The following is a 21,050-nucleotide window of genomic DNA, read 5'->3' as shown; positions in this document are numbered from 1 at the left end:
TTTAGAATTGGGAGTGTGTGTGAAGTGGGTGAACTTTGAGTTGGCGCTGCGGTACGCTAGTTCTGATCTTCCAAATTATTCCAAAAGGAATTTTTCAACATATTAAAATATCAATAATATCAATAAAAATATCTAAATAGTATTATATATATATATATATATATATATATATATATATATTATAATATTAAATCATTTTATAACTTTATGCAAAAATATGAAATAATTTGGAAATTTAATTCAACAATATTAAATCAAGGCCAAATTAAGTTAACTCTGCACACCATAACTACAGATAAAGGCATTCTTCTAACATTTTAGATAGGGAATGCCAGCATATTCAAGTACCAGTCTGCATTGGTGTGTACCAACTTGATGAATAGAAATGACCCTTATGGTGGCTGAATTTTTGCTAAATATTCTCCATTTAAAAAAAAAAAAAAAAACCCAGATGCGCACCCTAATGAAATGTGCGGTACACATGCCTATGCCAGTTTGGCAGAATTCTGTTGCTTGAAGCTTTTTGTAACGCTGTCCCTGTGTCAAACAATTTGTTTTAAGTGGGAGAGAAGCATGGACCATCAATAGTATAGAGCAGCTTGGCGATCTGGAGATACAAGCTGGACATTTATAATCTTGTCACATTGCTAAGAGTGCCATGTATTACAGATGGCTACATTTTCTTTCCATTCTGTTCATAATGGAGAAAGTGAGGCAGGATGACATTGAAGGAAAGCACTAAGTTCCATTATATAGTACGATAGTTCTGTTCTTTTTTTAAGAGCGTATTAAATGTTTTTGCATAGAATCTAAGCTTTCCTTTCCAAAACAAATTTAATGATTTCAGAACTTACCTAAAAGCAAAAGGCTATAATTAATCTGTTTCATTTCTACTTCATTGCATTATTTATAAAATAGTCGTGTGACATCATTTCTAAATGGAAATTGTGACTCAAGTAATTTTGGCAAGCAGAAGAGTTTCTGTTTTAATATGCTTCATATCAATACTTATTATAATTACTCTTTCCTTTAGGGAGCAGTAAAATAAAAATGTGCCATGTTGCTGGAAATTATAAGTAGATATTCAAAATTCAGCAGCAAAAATACCTGTAATTAACACTAATGTATAGACTTACTGTATATGTTGGGATCTTTAAATCAGGAATCGTGGAGAACTGACTGGCAAGGGAATTGCATATATTTAGGTTAAAACTGTAGAGCTGGGAAAATATAGTATATTTTAGCCCACAAACTTGTAATTCTGGGGGCAGGTCCTGACATTCATGGCGGCCAGACATGTTCTGTTTGAGCTCGTCTGGCTCAACTTTTGGCTATCCAGCAATATTGATCGACTCTTGGTAGAGACTCACTGGAACTGTGATCTGGACAGTCCCCTCGGTGGCCACTGTAAGCCGTGTCTCAACAGCAGATGCCACTGGAGGCAAAGGTGCGATCTAGTAACCCCATTGGAAGGGAGAGTCTTCAAGGGCCTGGACACTCGTTGAATCCTCCTGTGGACCAATCCCCCCCTCTGGCCCGGTGAGGGTGATTCTGGGCCACCTCTAAGAGGCACATTGTAAGGCTTGCAACAAATAGCAGAGCTGACCCACAGATATCATTTAATTTACAAGCCTTTCTGTTACTTCCTTATAAGGTTACTCCAATCACCATGACCACTTTAGTGTCTGTATTTGGAGTGTTTCTGCTTGAAATGCTGCACACACAGAGATATTTGCACTTTTGTGCCAGGGGCTAGTTCTCTACATTAGTTCTGCTACTGGAAAGTATGTATTTTAATATTGGATCCTATTGTTTTGTGACGTATTGCTTCTAGTTATATTAGACATGCAGAGAACATCCTTATTTAAATAGTTTCTTATGTTTTCTTTATAGATAATCCCATAATCATTTATTTATAATGATCATGACTAAATGATACAATTTTAAGTACATTAATGCCAAAAAGGTTAAGAGTGAAAAGTGTTGTTCCTTTGGAATCTAAGATTGATGTGTTAATCAAGGAGGATCATGTACAGGAAAGAAGAATATATGGCTTTTAGATAATTCTTTGTGTGTTTTTGGTCCTACACAGAGACGGATTACTCATTAGGTGACTAAAGCAGCCACCTAAGGGCCAGGCTCAGACAAAGGTCTGGTGGGTCCCTGTCTGATCCTGGAGCTCTGGCTCTGAGCTAGCCCTCCCCAAGCTGGCATTGGACGTCTCTTTGAATAAAAAGGATTCCCTGGTAGCCAGTGGTGTAATTGCAATCCCTTGCATTTGTGGCACTCTGTGCTTCACAGCCAACTCTGATTTTCCTAACAGAGCTCAGAACTGGGAGCAGCAATAATATGGTCTGCTACACTGCATACTTGGGGCTGCACCAGGAGTTCACTGGATCACCAGGGAATTCACCAGACCACCAGGGAATTTATTATTGCCTCCTTTCCTGCCAGGAGGTAAGTAGGATTATGGCAATAGCTATATGTGTAAAAAAGACATTGCTGTCTTTTCACCCACTCAACCCCCACAGAGTGTCAATCACCCTGCCACAGTCACTCACCTCTAACCTTGTCACAATCATCCCAAAACTTTGTCACAATCATCCCAGAACTTTGTCACACTCATCCCACCAAAACCTTGTCACACTCACCACCCATCACCATTTCCCCCTCAGTTTATCACACTCACCCACCCTAACCCTGTCACACTCAGCACCCCTCTCACCCTGACGCACTAATCTTGTAACACCTCCTGTCACACTCAACCCCACACCCTGTCCCTTCACCCCTAATCCTGTCATACTTAGACCTGTCACACTGACCACACTTCTCATCCTGCATATTAACCAAAAACAAAACACACAAATACCACCTTTACACACAACACAATGCAAGCAACTACCCCACACATATGCTTGCAGATACAGACATACACATGCACACAGAAACACACATTTACACATGTAAGGATGATTACATCTATGATTAAATTTCTTTTGTTGGCAGTTTATTTTTTCCTTTAACCCTGCTGCTCACTAATGAGTCAGGGCGAAGTCGCTGGTATTCCAAGTACAACAGTAATAGTATAGTGCTCTGAGTCACTGAGCATCAGAACTGTGACATTTAAACAGATTATTAGTGAAAATCCATATTAAAAAATAAAAATAACAAGCCCAAGCTTTCCTTGACAAAGGAAAGGGTTTCTATGGGTGCGGCACATGCTTGGCATATAAGAGCTCAAACAATAAAAAGTGACACATTCCTAATTTCAAAAACTACACAAATGATGAGGAATTTTATATAAAAGAACTAATAACCTGTCACTCGGTGCGCGTAATATATTTATTGGAATGCCCTCGCGGCCTAAAATATATGGGCCGCACTAAGCGTAATTTGCACATACGTCTGGAAGAACAGATCAGTGATATCAAGAGACCATGAAGGGCACAGCGTATCACAGCATTTTAAACTAAAACATAACATTGACCCTAGAGGCCTCAAATTCATGGGTATCCAAAAAGTCACAGGTAATTGTCTCACTAAATGCTTGGGACAAAGTGAAATGAAGTGGATATTCAACCTCGGGACTTTACAGCCCCGGGGTTTGAATATCGACTTTGAACTGTGTCACTTTATTTAGATCCATTTGCACAGCACCCGATTTATAATCTAAGTCTCAATTTTCTATTTACATCATTTTTTTAGCTTTTGTACTATAAGCATCCTACCTAGACTTTATGTTTTTAGTCTTTTTCACAAATTATTTTAGCTTCTCTACCTTTAAGGACACAATACCCTTAAGGGTTTTTTCCATATGCAGTATAACATTGAATATTTAATTATTACACTCAATATAAGTTCTCCTTAAAATGAACTACATCCCCTGATTAATAAAACAAAGAGTTGAGTCAGCGCTAATCGGAGAGGCAGCAGCCCCAAACAAGGACTCCCTCAAGTGTCCTTAGGAATAGATAAGCAAAAACAAATAAATAGGGGATGGGTCTGCGCCAATATACAAAATAAATAACAATAACAAGTCCAATTGAATCTATTAAGTGGTCTCCGAAGTTGTAGGATTCTACTTGTTACGATATCCAAGAGATGTGGAGGAAGGTGGTGAGTGATGAGTAAGATGATCCAAAATAGTAAAAATAGGAGAGGTCTTACTTACAGTTGACAGAGCTTAATCCAGCTCTGGTGTGAATGGCTTGCAGCGGTATTATCCCCGCTTACAGGATATACGACGAGTATCCTCTTCTATATGGTGACAGACGGCCAAGTGGGAGATAAAAATGGAAACAATAATGGTGCAGTATGTTCCACACGTAAAATAAAAGATGTCAAATATAATAGATACACTCACATTTGGTAGAGCTTCTGCTAGCTCTAGTTTTGTAGGCGTACAGCGGTATAATCCCCGCTTGTAGGATATAAGATGAGTGTTCTTGATGGTAGTATCAGGAGCTCGGAGAGAAGATAAAACAGCGATAGCGCTCTCAATAAAATATTGTTGGTGTATAAAATAATAAAATATGCTCACAGTGTATAGGGCAGGCTAACTGCTCTATGATAAAAGCGTAGGTGGTATAATCCCCACCTAGGATTCTTTGGAGTATAATACCAGGAAGTAAAATTAATAAAAGGAAAAAAGTATATAAAAATGTATTTAGTATAAAATATATATAAAAGGCAAGGTAATAGTCAAAAGATAATGGTATAAACATAAAAAGTGACCAAAATCTATTTATTAACAGTATATAAAAACAGTATAATATCCAAACGCGTTTCACCAATATAAGGCTTTATCAATGGATAAAAAACTTTTCAACCTGGCTAGTTAGGGTTTATATAGGTATGTGTGTATATGAATGCAGTGTGTGTATATGAGTGCAGTGTGTGTGTATGAGTGCAGTGTGTGTGTATGAATGCAGTGTGTGTATGAGTGCAGTGTGTGTGTATGAGTGCAGTGTGTGTGTATGAATGCAGTGTGAGTGTATGAATGCAGTGTGAGTGTGTGTGATGCAGTGTGTGTTTGTGTACGTGTTGAAGAGCCTTGGTGGGGGTTGGGCATTTTTATTATTATTATTTTTTTTAATTATTATTTTATTATAAAAAATTTTTTTATATTATATTATTATTATTTTTAATATTATTATTTTATTTTATTTATTTATTTATTTATTTATTTTCGTCCCCCCCTCCCTGCTTGATACATGGCAGGGAGGGGGGCTCTCACTCCCTGGTGGTCCAGTGGCATTGGCAGTTCAGTGGGGGGGGAGGGGGGCTGGCAGGAAGCACTTACCTCTCCTGCAGCTCCTGTCAGCTCCCTTCTCCTCCGCGCCTGTTCGGTCAGCTTCCCTGTCAGCTCCCAGTGTAAGTCTCGTGAGAGCCGCGGGGTCATAGTGCGGCTTTCGCGAGACTTACACTGGGAGCTTACAGAGGTGCTGACCGGACCGGCGCGGAGGAGAAGGGAGCTGACAGGAGCTGCAGGAGAGGTAAGTAAACGCTCCCTGCGTTTTGGCTATTTTGGCTATTTTTACTTTAAATTTGAAATTCACTTTGAATTCCTGACAATTCTCACTTTAGTAAATAAGCATGATGTGGTCTCGGTGCACTAGCCCTGTCCTTTTGGTTCTGCACTGAAAACCATCTTGGATATACGGCAATGTGCCTGTTACAGGGTTTGTCTTCCTGACAGCCACTAGATGGGGCTTCAGCACTCACAATCGAGTCATACTCGGTTCTTTGACATGCATAATCCTCACACATTGCATGAGGATGTCAAACGGCCTCTGGATTTAAGGACCACTATAGTGCCAGGAAAACATACTTGTTTTCCTGGCACTATAGTGCCCTGAGGGTGGCCCCACCCTCAGGGTCCCACTCCCATGGTGCTGAAGGGGGAGGAAGGGGTTAATCCCTTACCTTTTTTCCAGCGCTGGGCTCCCTCAGCACTTGGACTCTCCTCCCTCTTCTTCCTTCATCGGTTGAATGCGCATGTGCGGCAAGAGCGCGCATTCAGCCAGTCTCATAGAAAAGCATTCTCAATGCTTTCCTATGGACGCTTGCGTCTTCTCACTGTGAAAATCACAGTGAGAAGCCCGGAAGCGCCTCTAGCGGCTGTCAATGAGACAGCCACTAGAGGCTGGATTAACCCATAGGTAAACATAGCAGTTTCTTTGAAACTGCTATGTTTAATGCAAAAAGGGTTAAACCTAGCTGGACCTGGCACCCAGACCACTTCATTAAGCTGAAGTGGTCTGGGTGCCTATAGTGGTCCTTTAAATGCTTCTCTATAAGATGCATTTGATTGGAAGAGTGTGGTGCTTGTCACACACTTCTCATACACAATGCTTCTCTGTGAGAAGCATTGATTTGGATAAGAAGTCAAAGTAGAGAGAAACTAATTGGGAGGCGGAGCAGGCAGCTGCATGGACAGAGTCTCAGTGCTGGTTACTTAGTATAATTTAACATAGAAAATGGAGGTATAGGGGTCACGAAACTACCATTAATGTGTCTAATTTTTTTTTTAAAAAAAGAATATTAATAATTACTCTATAGTTTCAATTTAAAATGTATGTTGAATGTATTACGTTTTAATGTAACCACAAACTCTTCTGTGAGTAAAAGTTTAGTACATTGCTGTAGGAGGAAGGGCACTTGCTGTAATTGCTTTGATGTACCATCTTGACAGGTTTTGCTGCACATTTCTATATAAGCACTTTAATCTCATTTCAGTCCCAGCAGTTTTCCTCTTGAAGAAAAGAGGCCTGATGTGTCTCTAAGTGACAAGAGAGCTGTTGCTGCTGTCCTGATGCGTCTTGACTCTTTTTTAAAACATAATTTCAGCTTTTAGGAAGGAGAAAATATACTTGGTGATTGGTAACGGGAACTGCAATTATGTTGCTTTGTCTTCAAAGGAAATCGACTACTGTAAAATCAAAGGTATTATTTGCAGTGATAATTTTCAATATATAAAATAAAATATATATGATGTACACATACAGCATAGTTTTCCATCAAATAAGTTTACAAAAATATATAAATATTTTATATATCGTATCACAGTGAGCAGAAGTATTTCTAAAGTAGAATTTTGACTGTTTCTCACAAAGGTCATGGGTTACCTGTACTAGCCAATAAGCAAAGGCCATAGAAGGCAATAGATTTTAAAATTTATTAAAGTTGAAGTTATCATGTTATCATGGGTACAAAGCTGCTTTTCTTTTAATTTCGTTTGTAAGTACAGGTTCTGAATGAAATGTGACTTTTATAGATTTAAAGGTAGTATTATATAGGTAGTAAATATATAAAATAAGAATTGGCATGCTCAATATGAAAGCAAATGTTATCGGACATGTACAGTATTGAATCTGCTTTTACAAAAAGCTCTGTATTTGGAGAAAGTAACCCCACAATGACCCCAATTTAACATTTTTGAATACACTTATCAAACATTTTAATATTTTTTGATAAACCTGTAAAACGATCTAGTATGTTGAAAAATATTTTAATATTTTTCATATTTTTATATGTTTTTATATATGATATTTTTTTCAGATTTTAATATTTTGAAACGTTTATCCCAAAATATAAAATCATTTGATTTGTATTATCTGACTATTGTCAGATACCTGAGCATGGATACATTATAAACAATCAAATACTTTGCTACAACACAGCTTTAATTACTACAACAACAGCAAAAAAGTGCCAGACTTTAATTGGGAATGTTGGTAACTTCACCAGGAAATTGCAAATTTAAAGTTATTTGTATTGCGAATGCTTTAGTGCCCTGTTAACAGTGTGAATGGCCTTCACTTGTAAGGAGTAAAACAGCAGTTTTACTTACCCTTTCTCCCTTGCAATGCTGCTCTCGTCGCTGCTGTACTGCCTCCATGACTGAGAACATTAAAGGGCCACTATAGGCACCCAGACCACTTCAGCTTAATGAAGTGGTCTGGGTGCCAGGTCCATCTAGGGTTAACCCTGCCTGCTGTAAACATAGCAGTTTCAAAAAACTGCTATGTTTGCATATGGGTTAATTCAGCCTTTACTGGCTGTCTCACTGACAGCCGCTAGAGGCGCTTCCGCGCTTCTCACTGTGATTTCCACAGTGAGAAGACGCCAGCGTCCATAGGAAAGCATTGAGAATGCTTTCCTATGGACTGACTGAATACATTCAGCCGATGAAGTTGGAAGGAGAAGGAGAGTCCCCAGCGCTGAGGGAGCCCGGCGCTGGATAAAGGTAAGTGTTAACCCCCTTCATCCCCCTAGAGCCCGGCAGGAGGGGGGCCATGAGGGTGCGGCGGACTTATTAACACTTAAGTGCTAGGAAAACAAGTTTGTTTTCCTGGCACTATAGTGGTCCTTTAAGATTGATGATCTCAGTCAATCCAATTCTTTCCCACAGGAAAGCTTTGGGAGGCTGGTGTACATGTGCAGCAAAATACTGTACAGTGACAATCAGATGGTCCCTATGAAACTCTCTGACTGAAATAACCCAGTTTCACTAGGCTATTTTAACTAAAGTTCCTCTAGTAGCTGTCAGCATGACAGCTACTAGGGGCATTTAAACCCTGCAATTTAAACATTGAGAGGAAGTGGTCTGGTTGCCTACAAGGTACCTTTAAGGCTAAAATAGCAAACGAGTTGGAAAAATATGTGACTTGAAGATATTTTTCAAGTCAAGTATTTTAGCCTAAAGTTTGAAATCTCCTTCTGAATTCCAAACAATTCACAGTTTAGTGAATAACACTTACAGAGCAGCAGTCCTAGATGGCGGAAAAAATATTTATTGCTTTGGTTTTTGACTTCTATAAGAGCTAGGGTCTGAGCAAAAAACACAAAAAAACAAAAACATACTTATTATAATAATGAAACAAGATTAATTTACCCAACATATTTATTGAGCTCCAAAAAAAATGTTATTTTTAAGCCAGTTTTATGAATGGGGAGTCAGTGATTGGCTGAGAATATGATCTCAGTAGAGGATCTTCTGTATCCTCTACACCTTGGGTAGTCAACCTGCTCCCTACCGCCCGGTTTGGGATTTCAGGTGGGCAGTGGTGGGTTGTGCATAAAATGGTGGGCCTCGATGGCCATGAACCACGGTCGGCAGGCGAGATAATTTCATCTCCCCTGTCAGCCCATGTAACGCCAGTCTTGCTGTAAGCCCACTCGGGCTGGTAGGGATATCAAAGATCTCCATCACCAGCCCGCTGGCACTTAGTTCCAGCAGAGGGAGGGAAGAGCCTAGGAGGCTCTGTGTTCCTCCCGCGAGCAGGCTGGTCGGAGTGTTGCCGCATGTTACCATGGCAACACTCTGATACATTGCTATGCTCGCAGGAGAGTCAGCCTGCAGCCGGAGTAGCTGCTGGCTAAAGTGAACATGCCACCACTTGACCTCCAGGACTTGCAACATTATGTCCCCCCTTCCTGGTAAAAGGTAATAAGAGGATAGATTTTCACATCTCACCCACCTACACACAGCATAGATCCTAAGCACTCTTCACACACAAACACACACTAGACCCCTCATACACACACACACTGCCCCCCCCAACACACACACAGACACACACCGCCCCCCTCACACACATAGACTGCCCCCTCAAACAGACTTCCCCCTGAAACATACTGCCCCTCTCACACAGACTGGCCCCCTCACACAGGCACTGCCCCCTTTACACACGCACTGCACCCTTCACACACACACTGCACCCTTCACACACGCACAGCAACTCTCACACACGCCACCTCTCTCACCCTTCACACACACACACACACTGCACCCTTCACACACCCACTGCACCCTTCACACACTACTAATCAGCTCACTTAGAGCAATGAACAGCTTCCTGTAGTCTGGGTAGAGAGTACAGCAGATCCACTACTGTGGTCTGCATGACCATGCTACAAGGAAGGGAAAAGAGACAGTCAAAGGGGCTAGTGGTGAAAGAGACACACGGAAGCTGAGGGGAGAAAGAGTTGTGGAAAGAGAAAAAAGTGTCACACAAAAGGTCTGGGGAAGAAAAGACACACAGGAGATGGGAGGAAGACAGACACATAGAGGGGCTGAAGAAAAGGAAGAAAGACACACAAAAGGGGTTTGGTGAGTTATGAGACACATGGAGGGCTGGGGATTGAAAAAAAAAAACTCACAAAGGGGCTGGAGGAGAGACACACAGAGGGCCTGGGGAGAATAAAGTGGCATGGCAGGTGGGGCACAGTTGAAAAATTATTCAGTTAGGATGACTTGAACCACCTGGGCCACAGTAGTTCCCCGGCACCCTGAATCCAGCTCTCGACTGACTGTTGCCTCTGGTGGCCCTCTCTGTGAAGGTTAACCCTTTAGTCTTTCTTTCACCCGATCATAGTTGGGGCACTCTTCATTGGACACAGTTCAAAAGGCTCGGCCTCCCGACCACACAATGGTGACCCAATCCTCTTTTAGCAACATAGAGAAAAAGGAGTAGAGGCACAGGTAATTGCAATACCAAAAGAATTGAAAATACAAACCGTTTCTCCTGAGCTGCAGCTCCTCCCACTGTAGTTCCAGCAGTGTAAACCAAATAAACATAGAAAAAATTAGGTCTGCGATTCCAGTTGTAGTGTGCACCAATGTGCTACCAAGCATTTATTTAAAAAGACAGGCAAACGTTTCGGGCACATTTCAATGCAAATGTCCTTCAACAACTGTTGTAACCCACATTGCCTTTCAAACTCACGGAAATATCCGTTGATATCTTCCGCCTGTAACGAGTATATACCCCTACACGCAGGATCCAGCCTAACAGAAGACAGTACAGAGGAGAGATACGTCTACCGGACCTTAGAGTGGCCGGACTCGACGTAATAGGATAAGACAGAGTCAGGAACGATCCGAGGTCAAGGGCACAAAGAGACAGCGTAAACGAAAACTAGCCGGGGACTGGTACACAGGAATCAGCAAGCCGGCAAACAGTACAGAATAGGATAAAGCGAAAACGAAGTCAGAATACAAAGCCAAGGTCAAATACGGAGAAACACAACTGAACACAACAAGCACTAAAGGGAACTGTAGCAGAAACCACGATAGGGCAAGGAACTAAGGGAAAAGGGTAAGTATAAGTAGCCTTCAAACTAATGTGATTGGCTCCTGTCACTTCCACTCCCCCAACAGGTAAGTGTATGGGGTGATTGGCATGACAGGAGCCAATGGGAGCCTTTTTGCAATTTAGGCTCCCACTGTCTCTTTAAGAGCGCGCCCGAGATTCGCGGCGGGCTCTTAGCTGCAGGCGGGACACGTGACCGCTTCTCGCGGTCACTGCCCGCCTTCCTGTCTGAACAGTCGGACGAGCCGCGCGCGGCTCGTGCAGCCGCAGGACCGCGCGCGGCTTGAAGAGAGGACCGCGTCCGGTCCCCGGATAAGGTAAGTACCGCTACAGTACCCCCCCCTGAGGACACGCCCTCCGGGCGGGCAGGACCAGGCCTGGCAGGAAAACGCGAATGGAAAGAACGTACAAGGCGGGGAGCATGAACAGCATCCGCAGAAATCCAACTGCGCTCCTCAGGCCCATAACCCTTCCAATGTACCAAGTACTGAAGCCGACCCCTAAGAAAACGAGAGTCAATAACAGCAGATACTTCGAACTCCTCATGACCCTCCACAGAGACAGGAGGGGGAGGGGGAGTATGCCGGGTATAGCGGTTGCGTACGTAAGGCTTCAACAAAGAGGTGGGAAATACATTGGGTATACGCAGATTCTTAGGCAGACCCAAGGCATAAGAAACGGGATTAACCTTATGTATAATGCGATAAGGACCAATGAAGCGGGGAGCCAATTTCATAGAAGGCACCCGGAGGCGAATATTCCGTGTGGAAAGCAAAACCCTGTCCCCCACAACATAGGAAGGAGCCGCTCTGCGATGCTTGTCAGCCTGAGCCTTCTGGCGGGCAGCAGAGTCCACCAAAGAACGCTGAACCTGCTCCCAAGTACTACGCAAACCAGCCAAATGCTCATCCAGAACTGGCATGCCCTGAGAGGAGAATGCAGCCGGAAGAACAACGGGATGCTGGCCATAGACAACGTAAAAAGGGCTTTTGCCGGAAGAATCATGAGTGGCATTATTCCGAGCAAATTCAGCCCAAGGAAGCAGGTCAGACCAATTGTCCTGATGGTGAGACACAAAACAACGGAGGTACTGCTCAAGAGACTGGTTGGCACGTTCAGCAGCTCCATTAGACTGGGGATGGTAAGCGGAAGAAAATGAGAGGGAAATACCCATCTCCGAACAAAAGGCTTTCCAGAACCTGGAAATAAATTGGCTACCCCTATCGGATACAATAGATAAGGGAATACCATGTAATCGAAACACTTCTCTAGCGAAGATAAGAGCCAATTCCTTGGAAGTGGGCAACTTGCGAAGAGACACAAAGTGAGCCATTTTAGAAAACCGATCTACTATCATTAGGATGACTGTGTTACCATTCGAAGGGGGTAATTCAACAATAAAATCCATTGATAGATTAGACCAAGGTCTCTCGGGAACGGGCAACGGATGCAACAGCCCACAAGGAACTCTACGAGAGGTTTTCATACATGCACAAGTAGTACAAGCACTTATATAGTCAGTAACATCCTTACGTAAGGTATCCCACCAGAAATACCGAGAAACGGCTGACACTGTTTTGGAAATACCAGGATGTCCAGCAGTCTTAGTATCGTGATAAAGTGACAGAATATCCCGTCTCTCGGGAATGTCAACGAACAATTTATCATTAGGCCTCTCGCTGGGTGCCATGCCTTGTTTCGCTTGTATGGCCTGCAAGAGGGACGAGGAAATAGACAATATAGTAGTTGCTATTATCCTGTCTGGGGGAATGACAGGAGTGACATCAATCTCCTGTTTGTCAATAGTCTCGAATTGTCTGGACAGAGCGTCCGCTTTGGTGTTCCGGTCACCTGGCCTATAGGTGATTATATAATTAAAATGAGACAAGAACAGTGACCACCTAGCCTGCCTTGAAGACAATCTTTTAGCTTCGCTAAGGTAGGATAGGTTCTTGTGATCTGTAAATATGAGAATAGGATCCTTAGTTCCTTCTAGCAAATGTCTCCATTCTTTGAGTGCTAAAATGATAGCAAGGAGTTCGCGATTACCCACATCATAATTCCTCTCTGCCTTGGACATTTGTTTAGAAAAGAAGCCACAAGGATGCAATGGCTTGTCAGGAGACTCTCTTTGGGATAAGACAGCACCTACCCCTATATCGGAAGCATCAACCTCAAGTATATATGGCAATGAGGGGACAGGATGCTGTAAAATAGGGGCAGAGGCGAACGTAGTTTTAAGAAAGTCAAAAGCCTGAAGTGCCTCAGTAGACCAGACACGTGTATTGCCATCCTTTTTAGTCATACGAGTAATAGGCGCTACTATAGACGAAAAACCTTTGATAAAACGTCTATAATAATTAGAGAAACCCAGAAAACGCTGGATGGCTTTCAGACCTTGCGGCAGAGGCCATTCTATGACTGCAGCGAGCTTCTGGGGATCCATCCGAAAACCCTCGGCGGAAATCAAATACCCTAAAAACTGGACCTCGGACTGGTCGAATAGACATTTTTCTAATTTGCAATAAAGACCATTAGCAAGAAGGGTCTTCAGAACTGTTGTAACATGTCTGTGATGAGCGTGAATGTCAGTAGAATATATTAAAATGTCATCCAAGTACACAATAACAAATGAGTGAATAAAGTCCCTTAAGACATCATTAATAAATTCTTGGAACACTGCTGGGGCATTGCAAAGCCCAAATGGCATGACGGTATACTCATAATGACCTGACCGAGTGTTAAAGGCTGTCTTCCATTCGTGGTCCTTTTTAATACGTATCAAATTGTATGCTCCTCTAAGATCTAATTTGGTGAATACCGTAGCATGTTTGAGCCTGTCAAACAATTCTGTTATTAGAGGTATAGGGTAAGCATTTTTGATGGTGATCTTGTTAAGACCTCTATAATCAATGCAAGGTCTTAAATCACCTTCTTTCTTTGATACAAAGAAGAACCCCGCTCCAGCCGGAGAGGAGGATCTTCTAATAAATCCCTTGTCTAATGACTCTTTAATGTACTCCTCCATGACACGGTTTTCTTGAACCGATAGGGGGTACACCCTGCCCTTAGGAGGTATAGTACCAGGCAACAAATCAATAGCACAATCGTAGGGTCTGTGAGGCGGTAATTTGTCAGCCTCTCTTTTATCAAAGACAGTCTTTAAATTTAAATACTGAGAGGGTATTGTCGTAGATAAAGGAGGAACAGTAGGAACGTTAATAGAATTCACAGGCGTGACTTCAATAGTACATGACTCATGGCAGGCTTCACTCCATGATTTTATCTGCCCTGTCTCCCAGTCAAAAATGGGATTGTGGGCACGTAACCATGGATACCCTAACACCAACTGTGAAGAGGGAGAGGTGATGACCTGGAACCGAATGGTTTCATAGTGTAGAACCCCTGTGTACATGTGTAGCGGTGCAGTCTCGTGAGTAACAACAGGAGATATCAATGGTCTACCATCTATGGCCTCAACGGCCAAGGGTATCTCCTTCTCTCTGATGGGAATATTGTTTCTCTTTACAAAACCAGAGTCTATAAAGTTCTCGGCTGCCCCAGAATCAACCAGGGCGTCTATGTTTTCAACTATACAACTCTCTCCCATATGTAAAGAAACAGGGAGAAGCAGTCGGTTAGGAGGCAATGTAGGAGACTTAGAAATCACACCCAAGGCCAGTCCCCTATAAGGTCTTAGGTGCAAGAGTTTTCCGGGAGCAGAGGACACTCCTTTACCATATGGTCTCTCTTACCACAATATAGGCAGAGTCCCTCCCTTCTCCTATGTAATTTCTCAGTATCTGAGAGTTTGGCAACCCCTAATTGCATAGGTTCCTCTTCAGATACTTTAACACTCTCCGGTATATTAACTCTGGGTTGAATAGGTGTAACAAAACGTCTATTCCTGTTCTTAGTATAGAGCCTGTCACGAATCCTATTATCTATATCGATGAGGTAGTCAATAAGGTCCTCTAAGGCAATAGGAAGCTCCTTAGCTGCTACCTCATCCAATATAGAGTCTGATAAACCTTCCATGAAGGCCGTAGTTAACCCATTATTGGTCCAATCGACCTGTGAGGCAAGGGTACGAAACTGTATAGCGTAATCAGCCACAGACCTAGAACCCTGTTTAACCCTCATTAATGCTCTAGCGGCATTCTTAGACCTTTTCATAGTATCAAAAGTTCTGCGAAAAGCTGTAAGGAAACTGTGAAAGTCATGCACCATAGGTCCATTAGCCTCCCAAATAGGGTTTGCCCATTCAAGTGCTTTGTCGGTAAGTTGGTGCATAAAGAACCCAACTTTAGACCTCTCTGTGGGAAATGAACGTGGATACATTTCAAAATGAAACTCTATTTGGTTAATGAACCCTCTGCATGTCTTAGAATCCCCTCCATACCTAGGAGGAGGCGTTAAATGTGCTGTAGCGTTAGGCATAGTCGATACTTCAGGAAGCAGGGGTGCAGGAGGGTTAGGTGCGGTTGCTGGAATGGTTCTAGCTAAGAGCGTCTGGAGAGCCTGAGCTATTTGATCCATACGGTGATCCTGCTCTACAAATCTAGCCTCATGGGTCGCCATCTGTTGAGCTAAATCTGCGGGGTCCATGGCCCTATCGTAATGTAACGAGTATATACCCCTACACGCAGGATCCAGCCTAACAGAAGACAGTACAGAGGAGAGATACGTCTACCGGACCTTAGAGTGGCCGGACTCGACGTAATAGGATAAGACAGAGTCAGGAACGATCCGAGGTCAAGGGCACAAAGAGACAGCGTAAACGAAAACTAGCCGGGGACTGGTACACAGGAATCAGCAAGCCGGCAAACAGTACAGAATAGGATAAAGCGAAAACGAAGTCAGAATACAAAGCCAAGGTCAAATACGGAGAAACACAACTGAACACAACAAGCACTAAAGGGAACTGTAGCAGAAACCACGATAGGGCAAGGAACTAAGGGAAAAGGGTAAGTATAAGTAGCCTTCAAACTAATGTGATTGGCTCCTGTCACTTCCACTCCCCCAACAGGTAAGTGTATGGGGTGATTGGCATGACAGGAGCCAATGGGAGCCTTTTTGCAATTTAGGCTCCCACTGTCTCTTTAAGAGCGCGCCCGAGATTCGCGGCGCGCTCTTAGCTGCAGGCGGGACACGTGACCGCTTCTCGCGGTCACTGCCCGCCTTCCTGTCTGAACAGTCGGACGAGCCGCGCGCGGCTCGTGCAGCCGCAGGACCGCGCGCGGCTTGAAGAGAGGACCGCGTCCGGCCCCCGGATAAGGTAAGTACCGCTACACCGCCACATCATTGAAAGTCATACGGCAGCCAGTGTTTTTAAGCCAATGTTCTACCTAAGATCAAGCATTAGGTAGCATCAAGCATCAAGATCAAGAGTTTGAACACCAATCTATAGTGTGGAACTGTATCAATACCTCCCAACTCCAGCAGTCCAGGAATCAGGATGACAGTAGGAGGGGAATATAGTAGGTGGGCCAGTGTTTACATTGCAGCTCTAATCTGGCCTCAGTGGCTTCTACCAGAAAGTCACTAGAGGACTTCCTGGATTGAAACTGACCTTTTGTCCGGTATCTGAGGCAGGACGTTCTCGCGCTCTACATGAGTACATCCAACATCAGATTTTTTGACATAGGAAAGCATTAATTCAATACTTTTCTAAGAGGATCTCTAATGCGCGTGCGGCATTTGCGCCAGCTGGTCGCGGTACTTTGAAGGGGATGGACATCGAAGCTGGGATCAGGTAAATATATGTTTTTAAACCCTTTATTTACTGGGGGGTAGGGTTGGTGGGGGGCGCAAGGGAGGGTGGGGGCAGGTGGAGCAATATTACCAGGAATACAGCTTTGAATTCCTGGCACTATAGTATCCCTTTAACAATGTTAAAACTATTAAAAGAAGGAGAGTTTTAAATTAGCTAAGTGTCACAGATTTCATTTTTGTCAGGCAGGATATAAACATTGCATTTTAAACCACTAGGGGACTCAAAAGGTTACTTAGTAATACTTTCATATGGGTAGAGTTAAATTAGATAATGTTGATATGAATTTAAAAAAAATTGATTGATGGAAGGAATGATGAAAGAATTGATGGGGTAATGGAGATAGATAGATAGATTAGAAAGATAGATTAAAAAGACACGATATACAGACAGATAGATAATAGCTAGCTAGATATTTTTTTAACTTAATGTAAGAGTTTTGACTTGAATTTGTGAACACAGTAGTAGGTCACCATAGGAATATGTGATAATGTAATTGAACAGGACTGTTAAACGGTGCCTCCTAGCTACTATTAGTAGTACTAATAGACAGACAGATAGATAGATGATAGATAGATAGATAGATAGATAGATAGATAGATAGATAGATAGATAGATAGATAGATAGATAGACAGATAGATAGATGATAGATAGATAGATAGATAGATAGATGATAGATAGATAGATAGATAGATAGACAGACAGACAGATAGATAGATGATAGATAGATAGATAGATAGATGATAGATTACATGATATATAGATAGATAGATACATAGCTAGATAGATAGATCGACAGGCAGATAGATAGATAGATAGATGATAGATTACATGATATATAGATAGATAGACAGGCAGATAGATAGATGATAGATACACACTTTGTGATAGTCAATATTTATTCAAACCTGCCGCCTTTGTAACTATGGTAACCACACAATATCATCATTTTCAGGCTCCTGTAGCCAGTATACAGAGAGAATGATATCATGATGTTCTATCCCTGCATTATTCTATCTCAGAACAGAATAGCAAGTGCCTGCTCCGGCTTCCCAGCATGATCTATGCACAGGAAGAAAGGACAGCAGCAGCAGGTATACCCAGCAACAAGCCTCTCTGTAAGGGTCTGAGAGTGGCTGGATCCTCACAGAATGATGGCGATGGGTGAGAGAGGTGGGTATATATGGATGACGTGCACCGAGAATGGCATGAGGAAAAAGAGCATGTTAAAGGGCTATGCATGGTAAACAGTTGATAGAAATATTGTATTTCTTCCAGCTGAGCTATATGGACTCCCTGTTTAATATGAGAGAAGCAGACATTATACTGACCTGGAGACTCTAGGATACATTGTTTCTCCATTTGTACAATAAAAGTCATACTGCCCTTGCACATCATTGGCTGCTATTATACAGAGAATGGTACAAACTGGAAGTATTGCATGTCTATTGGTAGTGCATGCTGTCCCTTTAACAGTAGTCCTATAATCTGTAAACTTACTGTATGCTATTTATGGTTTGTCGTTTTTTTGTTTTGTTTGTATGCTATTTTTCCCCACACGTACTTACCACAGCTTTTTATAATAAAACACATTAGTGGCTTTGATAATATAAGCAGACTACTTCTGCCAGTGTGTTTAATTGAATGATTTGCAATTAGAACGTAACAATGTCTGTAGAATGGAGCTTGTTACAAACAGACTGACGGCGAGAACAGAGAGAAAGAGTTTAGCTTTGTATAAAGCAGCAGCCGGGGAGATATGACAGTATGTGTGTGTGTGTCTTTATGAGTGTGTGTGTGTGTCTGCGTGTACACATGAATGTATATGAGGGTGAGTGTGGATGAGTGTGTGTCTGGTATATCAGGATGAGTGTGTGTTTGGTATATTCATGGTGAGGGATAGAGGCTTATAGCTGGACCAACAGAGGCAGTGCAGAGGGTGTGGCATAGGGAGGTAGTTATAGTGATTCCCAGAGAAGAGCTGAGTGAGGCAGCTGATGCTCTGTCCCTATGGTAAGCTGAAGGCAGGTCCTCTCTGTAGCTCCATCTAATAGCTGTGCCTGAGCAGGGGACGATGATCAACACACAACACTAACAACTCCACTGTCAGCATCAAAGAGCCAGCCATCAGTACATACAGTCACTGGTAAGTCATGCTTTGCATTCCTCTAGCTCTGTATCATTAGGTCTGCTGTGAGGATTTGTATTTGTTTGTATTTTTTTAGAGCAGCTTTTTAAAATGTGCCTGATCATGCACTCACTGGAATTTAGAGTTCACTGATGAATTTACACTGCCTTTTACCACTAGCAGACTACTATCCCCCCCCCAACCCCCCAACAAAACTCCATTGTATCGATAATAAAAACCATTATACTAGCTTTGACCTTTGTTTCACTAATGTGTATTTGTTCATTTACAAATCACAATACACTAACAAGCTCAGTTTAAAAGTTAAACTTGTAGTCTGGCTGGATAATGGATATATTACTATTTGTCACACATTCCCTGAATAAATGTAATTTGAATTAATCTAGCTTCGCAGATTAAAGACCATTTGTTTAATCAATTGTGTCCTAAGCCCTTTTTTGAATTAATAAAATTTCTATCAATAATGCTAACATTCTGTGTTCATCAAGACAGACAGGCACAGGATAATATTACAAGTTTATTTTAATAATATTGGAAAATAAAGGCTACTCATATTATTAATTGCTGTGATTTCCTGTTCCAGTTTACACTTTTTGATGTATATATGTTGTGATATGGACATTTGCCATCCAGTATTTGTCTAAGTGTGGAAATCAGCCATAGATTGCCACATTTCCACAGTATTCTTATATTTGTGTTTTGGATAAAAATCACCTTGCATGTGTACATAAATTCATGTGGACTTCCTAGTTTGGGATTTGCCAATGTTGCCTGAAACCCATCAAATGTCTGACCTGAAGTGAATCAATAATCTTTTGATCCCTTACCTTGTAATATTTTTTACCCTTGAAATGTTTTATGAGGTGGGTTACCTAATGGTTTATGCAACGTAATAACAGTTTAGTCCCTTCTTGGTATGCCTTCCGCTGATGCCACATCTGCCAGTGAAGAATTTATAAAATAATCCCAGTTAGCATCCTGGTGGTATATTTTTTTTATACTGATGAGTAAAAGAAAAAGAGAGAGAGAGAGAGAGAGAGAGCAGAGATGAAGTGAAACACAGCCCTTTGAAAATGGGTGAGAAGCTTTGTGGAAAGCTAAAAGTTAAACAGATGAAGATTAACCAGATTGCGGCCAATAAGTAGCTTACTGATTGTGTGTTCTCTGTAGGCCACGTGAGATCAGCCAGATTCCAGGATTGCCTGTCAGAGATACACAAGCGAAAAATTTAAACTAAACCTACCTGATTTACAGATTGATATTGTTATTTTTCTTTCATTCTGAACGTGTGCATCATAAATTCATCAAGGCATAGCCACTGCCAAATAATCACTGGGATGCCATGATATGTAAAGCAGATACAAAATAATACTGTCTACAGTGCATTTTTTTTTTATCAGAGTGGGACAATGATTACTTGATTAAGAAAGATTATGTGTTTAGTATATGCCTTGAAATTTATTTTTTAGGGCTTGTTAAACTCCCTTAACAAATGTATATTTTGGAGTTCAATGTGACTGTTTGAATATGCTTTCTAAAAGATATAACAGCAGGTCTGTGTTCCTTTCTACCTGCGGTAAACACGCCAGAATGATGCCACCTTTAATTACTGGTATTCTGTATAGAAAGTTGATATGGGGTTCAAACTGGCTGAGCGAGAGAATATGGCAATCTGTTGAGTTTGGCACCTACATTGATAATTCAACAGTCTCTAAGTATTCATATCAACACACATGCATGCATGCACACACACCACCATTATAATTTGCATACATATATGATGATCAGGTCTTCATCATACATAATCATCATATAAATAGCATATTCCTGTGCATAAACACGCTCACACACAAGCATAACGGGCACAGATATTAATCAATACTAATTTTATACATAATTAGATGAATGCACACACACACACACACACACACATATTACACTTAGTACATATTGTATAAACATATTTAATATGTACACTTTGTACACACAAACCACACTTATTTAAGCACATACAAATTACAAATAGCTCTA

The 21,050-nt window shown here is 41.7% G+C and overlaps 1 protein-coding gene across 5 annotated transcripts in view; it reads left to right on the top strand.

Annotated features, from left to right (window-relative positions):
- Positions 1–17,915: 17,915 nt before the first annotated feature.
- SLC24A2 (solute carrier family 24 member 2) overlaps positions 17,916–21,050 on the top strand; it is a 284,348-nt gene continuing 281,213 nt past the window's right edge. For 4 of the 5 annotated variants that reach the window (XM_063455238.1, XM_063455239.1, XM_063455240.1 and 1 more), the window contains exon 1: positions 18,694–19,016. The gene's annotated coding sequence lies outside the window, so the exon portion shown is untranslated. Of the gene's footprint in view, positions 18,044–18,693; positions 19,017–21,050 lie in introns of those variants that run through there. The other variant, XM_063455237.1, reaches the window with a different exon arrangement.

This window comes from Pelobates fuscus, chromosome 5, assembly GCF_036172605.1.
Source record: "Pelobates fuscus isolate aPelFus1 chromosome 5, aPelFus1.pri, whole genome shotgun sequence".
Taxonomy (NCBI): domain Eukaryota; kingdom Metazoa; phylum Chordata; class Amphibia; order Anura; family Pelobatidae; genus Pelobates; species Pelobates fuscus.
The sequence above is the reverse complement of the archived record's forward strand: the minus strand, read 5'-3'. Positions and strand labels throughout refer to the sequence as shown.